At 32.6% G+C, this 20,285-nt stretch overlaps 2 long non-coding RNA genes across 2 annotated transcripts; both read left to right on the top strand.

Annotated features, from left to right (window-relative positions):
- Window positions 1-8,168: 8,168 nt before the first annotated feature.
- On the top strand, window positions 8,169-13,004 carry LOC139524473 (uncharacterized). Its single transcript, XR_011664805.1, has 3 exons — window positions 8,169-8,264; window positions 10,902-10,968; window positions 12,683-13,004. It is a non-coding gene; the product is annotated as an uncharacterized lncRNA (long non-coding RNA).
- Window positions 13,005-13,010: 6 nt separating this feature from the next.
- LOC139524474 (uncharacterized) lies at window positions 13,011-15,458 on the top strand. Its single transcript, XR_011664806.1, has 3 exons — window positions 13,011-13,238; window positions 14,194-14,256; window positions 15,004-15,458. It is a non-coding gene; the product is annotated as an uncharacterized lncRNA (long non-coding RNA).
- Window positions 15,459-20,285: the final 4,827 nt, after the last annotated feature.

Here is a 20,285-nt window from a genome sequence, read left to right as displayed (position 1 = left end):
CTATTCACATATTTTCAAGCTTGAAAAGATGACATATTCCAGCGGCACGCCCAATCACCTTGTATATATAGGAAGTGGACCCTCCGAGAACTTTTAAATAAAAATTATATTTATATTCAGTTGTGGATCGAAAGAGGATGGGATACGAAGGTAGGACTCCTCTTTTTGTGAACAATCAATGCATTTGAATGGAGACATATAAGTTGGAACCTCCTTTATCCTGACTAGATCTGCCCCTGATATTGCATGCATGTTTATCAAGTGTTGGGTTACTTTAGCATAACGGATATCACAGAGAGGGTTTTAAAATGACAAGAAATTATAAGTATACAATTACTGAAAAGAGGAAGAGTGCAAGGACGAATGGGAATTAAATTAAAAATTTGCCACTTCACGATATTCGAAAAAGTACCTTGAACGTTGTTTTCATCATCTTGTCTGAAATACTCAGAATAATGAGCTTCAAGGCGAAGCGCGAAAACATATTAGTCATTTGAAAATAAATACCATTGACAAACGTTGTACGGACAAACCCTTTAAAAATCCCTCAATAAATATTCATGTTGCGTTTTCTTCTTCCAGTAGCAGTCACCGTCAACTGGTCACTATTTTGGAGTGCGCTCATGAAAACAATTTTAAATTTCATAACAAAAAACAAAAAAATGTGTGAAATGAATTAGTATTTTGTTTAACGACAAACTTTTTTTTTAAATTGTCGTGGCATGGTCAGTTAACTGATTAATTGCATGGCTGATTACCATTATACAGGTGACCCAGTAATTTTCCATATGACAGTAGCGTGTACTACCCTTGGGGTGTGTATAACTTATTTTGAATACCTTAATTTTCTAGGGAACATCCTGTACACGTGTAATACTTAGTATATATTGCAACTGAGGACATTAAACAAATTTTCATTTTAGCATCGGTGTCCATTTCATGCTCAACCACTCAAATTATCACAAAAAAAGGATAATATTATAAAATCATTAAAAAGACACTAACAAATAAACTTCGTATTGAGTAAATGGGGATTTGTGTTTTAAAGGTCTTATTTCCAGTGGACATATTTCATACTATACATAACTAGACCTGAGATAACTTTAACTATTTATATAGGACAATTAAAAAATCGATCTAATACACGTACCTCCAAAGAACAAAATTTTGAACAGCTTCACATATAAGGCCTTATCATTGGTAATGTACCATATTTGTCTCACTAATTGCTGAGAGTGTAACCAAATTAAAACGACGAAACAGGCTCGAAACCGCATTTTTTAAAGATATTTTTTTATCCCAAAAAAGAGAATGGACATAAAGATTAGAGTCCAAATGAAGATTTATATAATTTAACTTTCTTTTCTACCGAAGTAAATATATTAACAATGATTAAAAATATTAATAAATGATGAAATTCATCAATTTTTTTTAAACTGGACAACTAGACTAGTCAATTATAATTAGTTTATAATTGTTCAAATATATAAGAAAAAGTTCTAAAAATAGATTTATATTTTTTTTTTTTTTTTAGTTTAGGAAAGTGTTTATTATCCATGAAGCCATTTACGTACCTGCCATTTTAAGTAATTGTTTGCTTAAATTAATTAATCATTATTGACTTTTAAAGAATACATTTTTAACTAAATCAATTTATTTATAGTAGTTCAAGAAAAATATACATATTTTAGATAACTTTTTTCTTTATAATCAATGGAACAAGAAGCAAAATTCGTTAGCGAACTAGGGTAACTATAGAAAAAACGTCGTTACAGGTCTTCTTCTGACCGGCAATAAAACTTTACTTAGAAGTAAAGAGGGACGTCCATTGGGCTGTGCTGAAGCCACGTCCAACTGGGGACGTTGAATAATCGGATGCCTAGCTCGTGTAGCAATAGTGCAATACTTTTCCACATGAAGAACCCTTGCAACAACTCTACCATGCAGTAGACCGTAAGTAGCCTAATATAAGGCCAAATTTATGTCCCTCCCTTTTCAATGGTAGTCGAAAATTTTCCGACCGTGTCACGGCCGGTCTCAACAAGACGGTCTATCGTATCTATTGCTATTTTTTTGAATTTGTTTTCGTCCTGAGCATACATTAAATATTTTCCACTGGACATTAATTAACCAAAACTCAGGACATACAAAGTGCACTAAGGACATGACATATATGTTTTAGTGAGTGGTGAAGGTATGCATTCGATAGATAATTTAATTCTCCATCTTATACTTTTTGTTTTGATAAAATCATTTTAACATTAAGGAGTTATTGAAATTTTCATCGGCACGCGCCGTTTTTGTGAAATATGTCAGGCATGACCGAGGATTATATTGAATAACAATTATCATGTTGATTAGGTCGTTTGATCTTTAATAATTAGGAGTGATAAGGGGCGTATGACATTTGCGCCGATTTTGAAAATTTTCATTCTTTTATTTGCGCCGATTTTATATTTGCTCCTAATTAGATTTACAGGTAAGTTAAAACTTGTACATGTACTGTGCTATACCATTGGTAAAATCTGGTTATAATTGTTTTTCATCCATGTTCAAGTTAATTTTGATTCATATTGTTCTGGAACTTCGTAGTAACTTGATGGTCATTTTGCACATTGAAACGGACCGAGAAGTAAATTCTTTAATCATCGAGGGCCATACATATCGGAAGGTCAGTGTTCTCAAACATAACTACATATCTTACTAATGTACCATAAATTCGTGTAAAGCCAGAGTTACCACGGATTCTATTGTCAAAACACAGATCGAGCATAACCATGAGGTAAATGTCTGAAAGACAGATGCTAAAGAACTACGGATACGGTAAACAAGGAAAACAGTCTGGAGATGTATCTTGTAGGCCTTCTTCCACCTCCCAGTGGTGAGCAGGGGACAACAGTTATATACATGTTGTGATTGACAATTCATTACATTTGTACAAGTGGCAAATGGAAGAGGTCTATAATGATAAATGAAAAATAACATGACTTGGATGGAGAGTTCTCTCATTGACACTCACATCTTCTTATATCTATTCACCTGTAATTTACCTGTAATAAAATCGGCGCAAATGAAAACAAAAATCGGCGCAAATGAAAGAAAAAATCGGCGCAAATGAAATGCAGATCGGCGCAAATGAAATGCAGATCGGCGCAAATGAAATGCAGATCGGCGCAAATGCAAAACGCCGGTGATAAGTGATGGTCCTAACTTCATACAAGTAAGCTTGGCAAACAAACAAAATCAAGATGTCTTTTAAAAAATAAAGAACAATGAAGATATATTGTTTTAGAAAAAAACCGTTATATTCATAATTTTTTAGGAAAAAAAAAACGTTAAATAATCATTTTTCTTTGTGTTTGTAACAATTGAAGCCAGTCGAGAAATATGAGAAATCTACATATATAGTTGGGAAATGTTCGATAAAAAAAATAAATATCGTTATTATTTTCTTTGTATGTTTTCGTATTTTATTAAAATTTCGTGCAATAAAAAGTTTAGTTTTATTCTTTATAGTTCAAAAATTAAGAAGAATAATTCTTTCGTATTTTCATATCTCTAGATATATAATATACAATAGAATTAAATTGCATTGTTCCATAGTTAAAAAAAAAAGAATCGGTGAAACACTATTTATAAATAATTTACTTTCAAGCTAACAGCTGTTAATCTGATCACTCACTAAAAATAGCGTTGAATTAAAAAATATTGGTATCATTGCGTTCTAATTATTATTTATAAAAAAAAAGATGTGGTATGATCACTTATGAAACTCTCCACAAGAGACCAAAATGACACAGAAATTAACAACTATAGGTCACCGCACGGCCTTCAACAATGAGCATAGTCAGCTATAAAAGGCCCCGAAATGACCACGTAAAACAATTCAAAGGAGGAAACTAACGGCCTTATTTATTTCAAAAACAAATATTTAACACATAAACAAACGACAACCACTGAATAACAGGCTCCTGACTTGGGACAGGCACATACACAATAATGTGGCGGGGTTAAACATGTTTTGTTCTATTTTCTTGTCTTTGAGATTCATTCAAATAATTAAAACGTTTTAACCAATGAGAGGCTGTGTATGTATAACATAACGATTCAATCAAAATTTCATTTAGTTTGATTTATTCCCCTTTTAAAACTCGTTCTTGCTCAGTAAAAAAATCCTTGAACGAGTTTGAAAAGGGAAATTTTGTCATACTTTTTCATGAATTAAGATTTAGTTTTATAAATGGAACCCGTTCTTAACTGTAGAAGCCGTACTGACCAAAATATCATACGCTTTTCAAATAATCAAATCTCATTTAGTTATTGTCCTTAAACGAATTCTAATGTGAAAATAATTTCTGAAAAATTAATATATCATATTTGGGTATTATTTCTAAATAATTTCTAAGTAAACGAAGTCCGTCCAAACCACAACTTAGTCTTCGTGCCTATAATGGTTTACTTTTATAAATTGTTACTTGGATGGAGAGTTGTCTCATTGGCACTCATACCACATCTTCCTATATATGTTGACACATCTGTGTCATCTCTGCTATCGTTCACTAAAATATCGTCATTTGAGCTTAATGGACCAGCAATAGGTTGTAATTTCGGTTGGATTGGTAGGTCCGACATCTCTGCTTGCTCCCTCTGCCTCTACATCAACATCTACTAGACCACGCCCACGTGGTCTAGTAGATTTTGGTGGCATGACTGTATTGTTTCCGAGAAATCTACGTATTAATCAGAAATAGAAGGAATGGAACTGTATTGATATGGAACACGATGTTGATGGTATTGCTGAGAGCGTATAGTTAGATCGCGATATGAACGTAGTATAATCGTCAGTGGCGGATCCCAGCCGGGGGGGGGGGGGGGGGGGGTTCCGGGGGTTGGAACCCCCTTTTTTTGGTCGATCAATGCATTTGAATGGGAGCATATAGTTGGACCCCCCCCCTTTACTCTGGGTTGGGAACCCCCCCTTTTTTAAATGGCTGGATCCGCGCCTGATCGTAGTAAGAACGTGCTATAATCGCAATAGAAGCGTGGTAAGATCGTGTTGCAATCGGGTAACTCGTGGTATGGTCGTAGTGAGAACGTGATGAGCGTAGAAAGATCTTGATAATTGTAGTGAGGTCGCAGAATATGTCCGATGAGAACGTGGTATAATCGTAGCGGGATCGTTGTAGAAGCGTAATGAGGACGTAGTAGCATCATTATTTACATTTTCATTTTCATTTACATTTCCATGCCGCTCATACCGCGACCTCACCACGATCTGAATTTATTTTAGATCGCGGTGAGCGTGGTGCGATCGTGGTCTAGTGGGAATGGGGCTTAAGCAAATCATATAAATAGATACTGATCTGTCTTATTTAGGTTAAATTCTAAATATTGTCATTGAAAATATAGGAACAGTTCATAATTTCAATAAACTTGTTATCTTTATTAAGGCTGTGAAAATCTTGAATAAATTTTGAACATTCATGAAAAAGGTTATAACGAATATCGTCGTAAAGTGTGCATTCCATAAGTTAATGTTTTTCAGTCTCTTCACTGTAACTTTCACAAAACTTAATTTATTCATTTTAAAGAAACACAGTACTAACAACACAATTCAAGATAAGACAAGACAATAAAGATAATCCAATCAATTTTTGTTGATTAGATAATTCACGGCCCAGTAGATGTGTAATCAGTGCCACGTGCCCTCATTGTTTCATAAGAATTAACATATCTATCGAAGTTCGATTTCAAATTCTACCAAAATTTAACTCTTAAATAAGCAGCGTGTAACGAATATATTCATCCATCCTGTGTGCAGATATGATGACTATGAATGGGGTAATTATTACAGCCAGATACAGCTAACAATTTATCTAAAGAAAACGAGATGCTATATTCCAATTCTAATATATGAATCTAGTTCTGTTAAAAAAAAAATCAACATCAAATTCTACACTTTCATTTATCTGGGTGGTTTTTTTTTGTCTCCGCTTCGAAGCCGCCATCCCGTACCAAACATATCTGGGCGATATCTTTTTGCGCCAAAAAGTAACTCATTTGCGCCACAACTTAATTGCGCCAATACCTCTTTAGCGCCACCTAATTTTCAAAACTATAGGTATCATTTGCGCCAATAAAATAATCATCTAATTGCGCCATTTTTATATATTTTTATTTATATATAACAACTAAATGATTGTCTAGGTACCAACAGCAAAAAACTCATCTGAAATTGTACACTGAAATTTCAAATTAGCCTCGCATCCTAATAAAATTATACCGCTTTCTGGATCGTTACACAATACAAAGTCATCATCTTTGTTTGTAACAACACCAATATCATCCAATATTCTGTGAAATTCTGCTCGATTTTTAGATTAAGCCGGACGCAGTTTTCTTCTCTCTCTATACATAGGCTAACACACATATTTTAAATCTTTCTTTTCTAAATTTTCTTCTACAATTTTGAAGATCTCTGAATTTATTTTTGTAGGTCGCTCTGACAACACATTGGTTGCTTTTCTTTTACACGCAGTTCTCAAAATTTGACGTTCTAATTTCTGGACACTAATAACGAAAAAAATATTTCTTTTTACAAATGACAATATGGTATTTTATACTGCCAAAATCTGCTATGAAATTTTGATAAAGCGAAAATGTATTTTATATTCGTGATAGTTGACTTGTATTTGCATTATAATTTTAAGAAAAAAATGTTTTATAGTCTCTCAAAACTCTTTATAGAGTGGCTCTTGTTGTTAACTTGTGTTTTAAAAAGCTGTATGTTTTATATGTAACAAGTGGCGAGACTTTAACAAAGTATTTGTCTTGTCTTGTCTTGATATAGGTAAAACATGACGTACAGGTATGATATAGGTAAAAAATATTAACAGGTAAATGTGGCGCAATTTCATTTCATTTATTGGCGCAATTAATACCATCAAAATAAAAGAGAGTGGCGCAATTAATACCTTTTCAAAACTGCAATTGGCGCAAATTGATTCTGCCCACATATCTATGCACACGTACGATGTTGGGGTTTGGCAATATACAATCAAAGTTAGTAATATACAACAGGCAGTATATCTGAATTTGTAAATTGGTATTTTTGATTTTACCTGATTAGGACGTGTCTCGTTGAATTTTCTAATAAACTTACACACACATAATCTAGCTGACTTTTAAGGTTATGAGATCCATGAGAACATAGAGCTATAGACCTAGTTGCATGCAAATCTATACAAATTCTTCAAATTAAAAGAAAAGAAATTAGAATTAGCTTTTTTTTTATAAATATATAATAAATTCACCGTAACAGACATAAATACGATAAAATAAGTCCGTGAAAGCTCTCAGACTGTAAGATCCCGGCACTTTTAACTGTTTTATAACGCGTGCAAAAAAGGCAGCACCGGGTTTATGAATGTGACCCGGGGAGGGGGGGCACTTAAATATTTCATTGATAGGGGATGTGACCGTGTCGCTGGGGTTCTGTTACCCCACCCTTTTCATATAAGTTAGATCTTAAACATGTATGCCTCATTGACAAATCATACCACATTTTTTTTATATGTATACCTTTTCATATAGTGCGTAAGTAAAATTGTAACCTTTTCACATATTGGTTAAGTTTGGGGGAGGGGTGTTGGAAAAGTGGAATATTTAAGGCTTAGATTCTGTGTGTAATGTTTACATTCGGCGAGACTTTTGGCAATGAAAAAAAGACCGGACTTCAACTTGAGTACATGTATCAGTTTCATATACAAGTAACTAGATTGAAACGTTATTTATCAACCTCATCATATATATTTCTGATAGTTTTCCCCACCTATTCCCATATTTTTAAGCTGGTTCAGTAAAAGTAACCTATTCCAGCGGAACGTCCTATCCCCCCTTTTCCCACGGAACTGTGACCATGCAGGGTTTCATTTGCCAAATTATTTTCATTCAATTAAATATGGTCGTAATTTAAGTTATGATAAGACGTGATCTAAAATGTTGCATGCCTTACGAGTATTTTCACTTGAACGTTTTTTTTGTTGTGAAATGAGTCTAAGAGAATACATGTAAATCAGGATACCGACTGCATAGTAAAATATGCTGACGCTCATTTTGGTCTTTTAAGTAAGTTTCCTTCCCCTGCATTTCTTTGTCGCCTTTGTAAAAAAAAACCAACCAGCACAACAGCAGCACTCGACGTCAGTATTGTACCAAAAAATGAAAAATTATTCAAAAAGAAGACTCAGAAAATTCAAATATTGGTATGCACACACACTAACATCTCACCACAGACATGATCTTTTAATATATAAATTATAATGCGCCAAAATCGTTTCCTCCGCAGGACAACTAAAATGTATACTCATAGATGTAATACACATCTATGGTATACTTGAGCATGTTGAGTGTTGGGTCAAAGGGGTGTCATTGACGGATCCAGGGAGGGGGGGGGGGTTCCGGTGGTTGGAAACCCCCCTTTTTTTAACGATCAATGCATTTGAATGGGAGTATATAGTTGGACCCCCCCCCTTTTTTTTAAATGGCTGGATCCACCCCTGCACCCTTTTCGAGTCATAGGTTGACGTAGATGTAGATGTAGACAATGATGTTGATGGTGGAGAAAACCCACCATATCAATATTTCTCAGAATGCGAAACTATCCTGTAAAGGTTTTTTAACACATATTTCATATTGGAAAGGCACATGTATATTAATGAAAAATCATTATATGATTTGAAGTCAGAGAGATAAATAGTCCATGGTCTCCACAAACAGTTGTGATGTTGCTTCGCAAAATTCGCACCATATAGAAAGCTGTAAATATAATAGAAGGCCTCGAAATGACAAATTTATGTAAAACAAATCAACATGAAGCCTAACATTTTAACAGTAGCGGATCCAGAACTTTTCCTAAGGGGGGCCCGCTCCAGTCATGCTTTAATGATTCCTATATAATCAACAAAATTTTCCCCACGAAAGGGCCCCCCCCCCCCCCCCCCCGGATCCGCCTATGATTTATAATAGAATTTAAAATATAATTGAGATTCGAGAAAGGGAATGTGTCAAAGAGACAATCACTCGATCAAAGAGCAGATAACAGCTGAAGTTCACCAATGGGTCTTCACTGTGGCGAAAAAAGTTCCTGCACATGGAGTCATGCTTCAGCTGGCCCTAAACAAAAATGTATACTAGTTCAGTGATAATAGACGTCATACTACATGTACTAAACTCTGAAATATATGAAAGAAACTAATATTAAAAATCATATATTACAAGACTAACAAGTCAAAGGCTCGTCAGTCATGACTTGGGACAGGCGCAAAAATGAGGTGCAAAAAAGACTATATACTGAAAATATCAGACTGTCTGTCTGTCCCAAAGTTGTTTTTTTGTCTCGCTTGACAGAGTCAAAAAGAACCACTAGTGGTAAGTCAAAGATATTTGGTATGCAGTTGTATAAGTATTGGCACATCTCATTACCATGGAGATTATTTGGCCCCACCCCCTCATTTATGGTCTGTTGAATTTTTTATAGGCAAACCACTAGTGGTTTGTTAATGATAATTGATATGCAGTTGTATATATATAAGCATTGGCATATTTCATTTCCATGGAGATTATTTGGCCCTGCCCCTTCAGTCATGGTCAAGTGACTTTGAAATTTTTGCTTAGTTTTCATGTATTATAGTTTGTGATTAGTAGATATAGGAAGATGTGGTGTGAGTGCCAATGAGACAACTCTCCATCCAAATAACAATTAATGAAAGTAAACCATTATAGGTCAATGTACGGCCTTCAACACGGAGCCTTGGCTCACTACGAACAACAAGCTATAAAGGGCCCCAAAATTACTAGTGTAAAACCATTCAAACGGGAAAACCAACGGTTTAATCTTATAAAAAGGTCAGTTTATCATGTTTATGGGGAACCACTAGTGGTAAGTTAATAATAATTGATAAGCATTGGCATATCTAATTTCAATGGAGAATATTTGGCCCCGCCCCCTCAGTCATGGTCTATTGACTTTGAAATTTTGCTTAGTTTACATATGTATTAGTTTGTGTTTAGGTTTGTTTAAAGGGAAGTACTTAAGATAAGTCAATGGTATTTGGTATGCAGTTGTATTACAATGGACACATCTCATTTCCATGGAGATTGTTTAGCCATGTACTTTCAGTCATGATTCATTGACTTTAAATATTTGAAAACTTACATGTCAAAGTATTGCTATTTTAATTTCAACATTTGCATTATCGAAATTACAAAAAAGTGAGACATATATCTGTGATAACAATTTATGTTCTCTAACTGTAGTTTGCCTCAACCAAATGTTTTGAAACTAAGCTTATAACTACAAAACTCGGATCAAGTGTGAGTTTTTAGTAGTGTCAGTGTAACTTTTTGTAGAGTTATGCCCCTTTACAATTGGAAAAAATTGCTGAATTTTTGGTTTCTCGTTCCTAACTTAAGTTTGCCTCAACCAAATGTTATGACACTTGCACACAATGCTTTTAACCACAAAGTACAAATTAAGTTTGAATTTTGGTGGTGTCACTTTACTGTTCTAGAGTTAATAATATGTCCTTTACAAATGGAAAATTGGTGATTTTTTAGTTTCCGTCCTCTACCTGTCACTTTTACCGTTCTACAGTTATGTAAATAGATATAGGAAGATGTGGTATGAGTGCCAATGAGACAACTCTCCATCCAATATTTGCACAGTGCTCACAGTTTTTCAAGTTGACCATTAAAATTCATTTAAAGCCAACGACCAGCTACTTATAAGGCACTCTGGTACAACTTTTTATTAAACCTGCATTAATATATACATAAAACAGCAAAATAATTACTGATACAAGATGTCATTGAATAATATTTTTAACTCTTTTTATGTACAGGACAAGAATTAAAGAAGATACAGAGAAATTATAAACAGCAAAAATGATAGTCAACTAAACTTAAATGGTAAGGCCACTTTTATAAAAGTTATTGCACTTGAAAGATGATTATTATAAAAATAAAAAGATGTCATATATTAAATATGAAAACTTTTGATCATGGCTCTAAGACAGCCTTCGATAATGAGAAAAATATCGAATAACAACAACCACTAAATTTTAGTGTCATACTAAACTACAGGCTCAGAAATTGGGACAGGCACAATAAGAATATGACAAGGTTATATAAAAATAAGAAGATGTGGCAATTAGACAACTCTTCACCAGACAACAAATGACATAAATTTCCTGCAAAAAAAAAAACACTGACCGGGCTAAGAAGGAAATTTATATATTTTCCTTAATCGAAAAGAGACAAAGATCTGTTAGTACATTTACTCACAATTACTGACAGTTAATTTTAAATCAAGAACAACTAATACATATGTTTAAAAAAAAACCAAGTTTGTGAGCAGTCAACCCTACCCTAACTTTGGACTGGTTTAACAGCTCAACATATAAAGAACAAACTAAGATAACCTTTTCAATTTCCTCAACTGAAAAGACTGATAAAATGCACAAAATCAACTGATATAAAAACCTGGATAGACAAAATAGCCCTGAATTAAGAGAACTCACAAATTAGAAAGGAAATATTCTGTAAATGTTCATAAACATGACAAATAAGCTTTTTAGCTCACCTGGCCTAAAAGGCCATGTGAGCTTTTCTCATCACTTGGCGTCCGTCGTCGTCGTCGTCTGTCGTCGTTAACAATTTTTCAAACATCTTCTCCTCTGAAACTACTGAATGGATTTGAATGAAACTTAAAATGATTGTTCCTTAGATTATCCTGCACAAAGTGTGTGCTTCAATTTTTGATCCGTCAAAAAACATGGCCGCCGTTACTTAAAATAGAACATAGGGGTCAAATGCAGTTTTTGGCTTATATCTCAAAAACGGAAGCATTTAGAGCAAATCTGACATGGGATAAAAATGTTCATTAGGTCAAGATCTATCAGCCCAGAAATTTTCAGATGAATCAAACAAACCTTTGTTGGGTTGCTGCCACTTAATTGGTAATTTTAAGGAAATTTTGCAGTTTTTGGTCATTATCTTGAATATTATTATAGATGAAGATAAACTGTAAACAGCAAAAATGATCAGCAAAGTAAGATCTACAAATAGGTTAATATGACCAAAATTGTCAATTGACCCCTTAAGGGGTAAAATGTCCTTTAATGACAATTTTTCACAATTTGTTCATCATATTTGCTAACTTTAAAAAATCTTCTCCTCTGAAACTACTGAATGGATTTGGATGAAACTTAGCATGATAGTTCCTTAGATTATCCTGCACAAAGTGTGTGCTTCGATTTTTGATCCGTCAAAAAACATGGCCGCCCTTACTTTAAATAGAACATAGGGGTAAGTTTTTGTGTTTTGGTCTGTTTTTCTTATACTATATGCAATAGGTCTACTAAAATTGGTGTATAGAATGATTGTAAGGTGTACATGTCTAGCTGACATTCTTTATTTATAAACAGTAAGTCATATATATTTGTAATATTGAAGAATTGTTAGCTGTACATGTTTGCCTGGCATGGTTCAAGATGTTCAATAAGGCATTGTTTACCAGGTGAGCGATTCAGGCTCTTGAGAGCCTCTTGTTTATTGCTGTTTCTCTTTCCATCATGTCCAAAAATTTATAACATTTTATTTATTTATTTATTTGTATTTATAGGTCAGACATCTTGGTTTTCAGGATCAATAGGTCAATACTGAAGATGAAACTAAAAGTTGATATTTATCTACATGGTGCGCCAATTGGATTAACAGATTAATGTGAAATGGGATGTAAGCTTTCCTGCAAAAAAGAAATAGGAAATTCAATCATAATCAAATGATAATGGCTATAAACAGAATGGAGTTCTATCATAGATGCACAAAAAACACGATTGTATAAATGCAACAACAAATGTTCGTGTAAAGAAGGAGAAATGTAGAAAAATTAGTATTTTGTTGTTGAAAGGAACACAAGCTTTATCCACTCATTCACATCGCTCCCTCACGCAGTAATGTTAAGGCAGTTCTCCATAAGTTTTCAACGATTCTATCGCAATCTAATTGTGACGTCATGTAGTCGTTTCTATTGGTTGTCAGCACATTTATTCTTACACTCAACGTCATTTCAAAGCTTGAAAAGGCATCAAAACAAGCAAGTGCGTGTCAGCTGTTTATGAGTTTTTCATACAATTTGATGATGTTCCTGACGGAAAACATGACTCAAGTATCCAACTGTAAGTACAATATGACTTATGTCATGTTTGTTTTCATACGATGTGTTAAATTCGCGAAACGTTAGGTGTTGTTTTCTTTTTCTTTACAAAAAAGGGGGAGGTGTTATCGAATTCCAACTTGACCATGTTAATTTTATAATCTAACCGCGTGATCACTATGAAGTGTTCGTTTTTTAAGTCGAAAATAAATCTGGATTCGGGCATATAACAGTATTTGTTATTTGTAGTGTTCGTTATTTACTTACAATAAATTGCCATTTGATTTCAGAAAAATTCAATTATAAATATTTACAAAAATTTACTGATTGATTGTCTAATCAGACTGACATGTATCATTAGACAAACCTGAATTTGTATTTATTTCATCGGTACTTTATTTCATGGAAAATAGTATAGAAATAAAAATGTGGGGATATTTTTCAAATGAAAAGTTATGAATAATCAATTTTAAATATTGATGTATAAAAAAACCATAACTCTGAATATATTGAGAGTTCAAATATATTGTATGACAAACTTAATTACTTCATTGTTTATAAATCTTTGTCAAAATAACTATAACTTTCATTCAGGAGAAAGAGGAGGATCATAATTGCCCTTTTCATAAATGTTTCATTTATTTCTCTATAAATTATAATTATCCAGTATCAGGCTAAAAAGTTGTAAGTGTGTGCACATTATATAAATGTCTGTGTAGCTAGCTAGCAAGTACAAAGTATTCATAGTTTAAGGAAAAATGCCTTTTTTTTTTTATCCTTTATCATATCACAGCATGAATAAGTAAATAAATATATAAAAAAAGGTGTAAAAAAGATAGCCTTGCAATATAAAAGGTATAGATAGATCTTTAATCATTTATTTGATTGATCAAGATTGTTTGGATAAATTATCTGATTTAATTTTGGCATATCAAGTTTTTCAATTATTCATGTGTTCTCTGTTTTCTTTAATACAGGATGTGACCAAACTGTGCTGTACTTTGAAATTAATATGTCATCAATTGGAATTGACTAAACAGGTAAATTTCAGTATAAAAAAGAGGTGTGATTGCCAATCATGATTAAATAATGATAGTTTTTCCATCTGTACTACAAAATGTATTCTGTTTTATTAATTTATCAGTAGTTTAACCTAAACTCTAGTTTTCTTGTCATTTCAAACTAAATTTGAAATCAATAATTTCATTTAATGGACTGTTTGCATTAATGATTATAATTTAAATATGGTACTAGATTTGAATTTATAGAAATTCCATTGAACAAAATGCATCTCTTTAATTATATAACTTCAAGCTCATGTTCATTGCTGTCATTATATTTACATGTCAGAACACAATAACACTTTTTAAAATATGATCAGCTAATTTTTTTATGAAATTTCAAAACAATCAAGACTTTTAATAATTTAGAGCTGCACATTATTAGATTTTACAAACAGTTTCATTACATATGTATAAATGGTATATGACATGTATTTTCTTGGGTCCTGATTTCACAAGTCTTGTTGACAGGATGAATTCCTGATAGTGTGTTTTGAACAAGCATTTATGATGAAGGTGATCACAATCTTTGGAGAAGTTATAATGATCATAGTATATTTGTATATTAGTTAAAATATTCCAATGCATTTGAAACATCTACAATGTACATGACTTGTTTGAAATTTTGTGTTTAATTATTATGAATAATGGTGGTTGACTTGTTTACAGTGAGTTAAATGCATAATGATCAATGATTTGTTAATTTTCATTATTATTATATTTCAGATCAAATGAATATATCCAAACTGTGTTAAAGTGACCTATATATTTACACTAGAAGTAAAACATAGCTTTTATGATGTCAACTGGATAAACCCTAAAAAGGAAGGATTGATTCCAAAATATTCATCACAAGTCATGTGTTATTTTTACTTCAAAATTGCTATGAGAATAAAAAGTGATAAATCAATGTGAATAGAAAAAGAAAATTCAATGTGATATTCATGTACTACAAGGATTCAGTGATTAAAATAAATGTGTAGGAAATCATTCATTATTAAGGAGGTAGGAAGTATACATTATTCCTTCTAGGATATTACACTGTTTATTGGAAATGTTTATCAACAGTTTGACAGGTAACATTCTTTGTCTATGACATTAGTAAAACTACCAAATGAATGTATTTTATTCAAAACTTGAATGTAGTTTTTTTTACTTTTAGCAATAAAAATGAAAGTGTTCTTATGTTAGACAATATTTCCAATTCTTTATACAGATAAACCAATTCTGAGTAGAACCACTATTACTCCTATAATGCTGATTTTGAACTTATACCTATATATCAAAATGGTTCTCATTTGAGCATGATATTAAATTACATATATATGACCATGCAAAAACCTCTCCAGCTGAATAGTAAGTAAGTAAATTTATTTAGTAAGTAAGTAAGTAAAGTAAGTAAATTTTATTTAGAGTCGGCATATATATACATTAAAACAGAGAAAAAAAAACATGAGCTCTGGTGAGCTCTTTAACCGACTATCACAATAAAAATCATGCAGCATCATGCAAATACTACCAAATAAAACATGCAATATAATAAAGCAAACTTCTATTTGATTTGTGAGCCTCCAGAGTCAAAGCTCATGTGGCAAGCGCCTCTATGTGCATTGAAGCGGGGGAATCAACAAATCACTTGACGATCATAAAATATAACAAACTAAAAGCATACAAACAATAAATAAATAAAAATAAGCACTAGCATTTAATGGCAGATATATATTTAATATTATAACAGGGGTATAAAGCAAGGGGAAAAACTAATATTATCAATATAGGGCCCAACTTGTGAAAAATATGAAAGATAAGTATAAGCATTAAGGATATTTGCAATTAAACATATTTAGTGGCCAAGTCAAAAGCCTAAACAAGCCTTGGCTGATAGTGCCCTGTTTGTTAATGTATTTAGATATAGGAAGATGTGGTGTGAGTGCCAATGAGACAACTCTCCATACAAATAACAATTTAAAAAGAAACCATTATAGGTTAAAGTATTTGCTCATTAATGAACCTACAGCAGACCATTTAAATATATAGCTAATTGCTACTCAATGGGTAATTCCATTATGATCTAGGGAGAACATGACATTATTAGAATAACAATGCAACAAGTACACCAAAATAAATTCAACATTTCTCTGAGCAAGAATTCATGATTCATGTATCAGAGTCTGAAAGGGATAATAATGACCAATTATATACTCACTGCACAAAAATAAAAAGGGAAGATAGTGCTGGTTAGTGTCTGTCTGTTGTAATGATTATCAGGCAAAACAGTAAATAACAGAAAAGGTTACCTAGACATAAAAAAATACAATTTGTATGAAATGAAGGCGCTCTCAAGTATTCCAAGCTTAATTTTGATTATTAGAAAGAAAATCAGCGTTCTCTGTTAACAAAGGGGAGTAACTCGTTTGGAACATTGAAAGTCAATGGAGCGTTTTAATATCGACGATTTAACTGAAATTCTGAAGAGCCGGTTATAAAAACGAGTAGAACAAGGGCATACTGGCCACTAAGGTCGATATTTTTTGGTTTCCCAGAAAGAGAATTTGAAATTACACTTCCCTAACATATGGCAAAGAATACAGATATTATAAGAAGTGATAAAAATGTGTCCGAAACTCCGAAAAAGCACGAAATGTGAAACGATTTGACTTTGAAGTTGGGTTTATATGCATTATCTTTAAAAACAACACTTTGCCATGATTTTTTAATGAACTTTAGATCGTAGGCTACCGAAAGGTGTCTTAAACTTTAAATTTAAACGTCGGCATGCCCTTGTTCTACTACGATTTATTTGTCAGTATTTTACTTTCTATTTCGGGTGGTCACGTGACCTTTTCCCTTGGTCTAAAAATAGATTTGTATTTTTTTTTCAAAATCTACATCTATTGTCTTTATACACACCGACTATACCATGATTGGAGACAACTATTTATTTACCGGACACTGAAATTGGAAACACTGCAATTTTGTATCTTTTCATGTGGCGAACAACCTTAACATCACTGCGCATATCAACTATACCCGTTACCAAAGAAGATCTTTGAAGAACAAATTGCAAAAATGTTTTCTCTAAGAATTGAAGGAAAATGTTTAAAGAATGGAATAATTTATGCAATGAACTCTTATGTAGTGGATTGAATAACTGTACACAGCAGCTGAAACAGAAGAAAATTTAAATTAACAAGAAAAGTGTTTATTTTATTATTTGATCTGCAAATGTGAAAGCATTCTTAAGAACACCACAAATGGTTTGTCATTCAAATTGGTTGCTTACTAATGTATTGCATTGAAACAATAACAAAGAAAACAGAATGTTTTGCTAAAAAAATTAATTTATAAATCAAAGTTAAAGTCACATATATATAAAGTATAACAATACCCAAACCTATTGTTTGAATATGTCATGATAATTTTGGGTACAAAATTTATTAAAGTTTTAAATATTATTTGTATCAATTTTATTTAGTCTTGTAAAAATTATTTTCAAACTATAGCGATAAAAAAAATATAGGGGAAAACATTTCCTTTTGGGAAATTTAATGTACAGAAATTTCCTTTGAGGAAATTTGGAAAACAATGTTTTCCTTAGAGGAAATGTATAGTCTTGAATTTTCCCTCAAGGAAAAGTGTTTGTCAAACATTTCCTTAAAGGAAATTGTAGTTGACAAAATTTCCTCACAGGAATAAGTATTTCCTTTAAGGAAAATTTGAAGCCGCAAATTTCCTCAAGGGAAAATTTGAAGCTGCAAATTTCCTCAGAGGAAATAGAATTTCCTCAAAGGAAAATTTGCAGCCATAAATTTCCTCAGAGGAAATAGAATTTCCTCAAAGGAAATAGTATTTCCTCAAAGGAAATATTTAAGCAGAGAATTCCCTAAGGGAAATCTTTTTCCCTGGAGGAAAAAATAATTTCCCTTGAGGAAAACTACTTTTCCTCTGAGGAAATTGTTGAAAAAAGGGGCATAACTTTTTCAACAGTGGTGCTACAGCCAAAATTTTTTAGGACAAATATCAGGGAACCAATACCAACCAAGTTATCAACTTCATTTTGACTTAACTTCAAAAATTAAGGTGACAACTTTTGCACTCAGCGGAATTGCAAACTTGTCCCGGAGACTGTTATAAGTCCTTTTATTCACACACGGTTATTCATTTACAAATTTTATGGTTATAGAAATCAATCATTTGTTGGGATAAGTGAAAACATAATGTATCTCACGACCAAATTACGTGGTTTATAGTCACAGTTTTGATAACTGACGGCACATTAACCATTGATAATAATTTCCATAAATTAACATCAGGTAAAGTTCTAGGAATGTCAAAAGATCTGAAATTTAATACTCTGATACCCGGTCATGATACTTGAGTACTCGCGAGTACTCGGATGAATCTTAAACGTCTATTGAAAAGTTTAGATTTTAGGTAGAATGCACTGCTTTTGTTATTACCTTTCATATCCATATTAACGAAAGACAACCGCACAAAAACATAGATTGATCCTCTTTATTTTTGTGTTAATAAAACAATGAATTACCGACCTCCGTTTCTACAAACAACCTATCATATTTAGCAATTATTGTTTGTGTAAGTGTTCATGAACCAAATTCGAATTAAATCAAAAAGATTGACAATATATGTATATTCTGTTGCTGAGGAGTTGGTAATTTTTATAATACGACTTAATTTGTCAACAACAATATTGGACTTCAAATTACTTGCGCTTTTTCGTGTTGCTCAGTCTGTGTGTTTTTTTTACACTGTCGTTTGTCTGATTTCCTGGTTTTTTTTAAGCCATGACGTTGTCAGTTTATTTTCGACTTTTGGGTTTGAATGTCCCTCTCGTACTTACGCCTATCTTTAAATTGTAAATTAACAACAATTATAGTTAAGTTTCAAATACAGAGCAACTTAATTAATTCAAAGTACATCTCAAACCAATCACGTTTACATAGAAGTCTTGATTAACAAACAAAGGATAGTTTTTACGGCTTGTGATGAATTAAATATTAATCCATGAAAGTGTTGATCCGTGTATAAACACCGTTAAAATGTCTCTAATCAGTTGCGTAGGGTTCACCGCAGGTCACTTTGATTTTGTTCTTGTTTAGAAATATGATCAGATCAACAATTTAGACGGAAGACTGTTTGACTTTTTTTATTTTTTGTTACAAGTAGTGCACATGAGAACATTCCCTCGGAAGGAAAGGAGGTTGCTGGTACTTCTATAACAAATATTATCCCCATGATGAACATATTTATGTTGTTAATTGATTTTATTTAGTATTACGAACGACATATTTCAACGGAACTAAAGTGAGTGGAAATGTGAGGAGAAATATCTCAAAATGTATTACAGGCAAACGAGTATTCGAGTACTTACGAGTACTCGTTGCCATCTCTAGGCTAAACATATAACGTTGAGATATGAACTACACAGCTGAGACAGACATCACCCCATAAACTATACTATAAATACGTCAAACTTTATAAACTTAAACTTACTTTCTTCCATGTAGGTCACAATAAATCTTCGAAAAAAGATACCAGCTGTATTTGTAGCTGTAAACGTATAATCGCCAAAATCTTGGCTATGTATATTATCGATCAATATTGAAGATGAAGTCATAAATCCAATGGTACTTGTGTTGGATGATATTTTACTAAAATTGCATGATTTCCAGTCCGATTCCGCCTTAAATAACCACTCAATTGTAGGGGTCGGCTTAGCATGTATCGTTATCACTATCTGAATAGTTTTGTTTTCCATGGCCGGAATATTTGAAAGAGAATATGGTCTTGTATTGTCAAGAAAAGGTTTATCTGAAAAAAATTAAAACAATTATGTCTTTTACCTTTAAAAATGAGTTGGTTGACCATTGAATACTAGTATCCGCTTCACAGATGGTATTGGATAGGCTCCTAATGTTTTAAATACAATCCCGTTCCCTTTTCACGAATGTGACCTACCGAATTTGACTATTAACCGGGTTTTTAAT

Source organism: Mytilus edulis, chromosome 5, assembly GCF_963676685.1.
Source record: "Mytilus edulis chromosome 5, xbMytEdul2.2, whole genome shotgun sequence".
NCBI lineage: Eukaryota > Metazoa > Mollusca > Bivalvia > Mytilida > Mytilidae > Mytilus > Mytilus edulis.
This window is presented reverse-complemented; position numbering and strand designations above follow the sequence as displayed.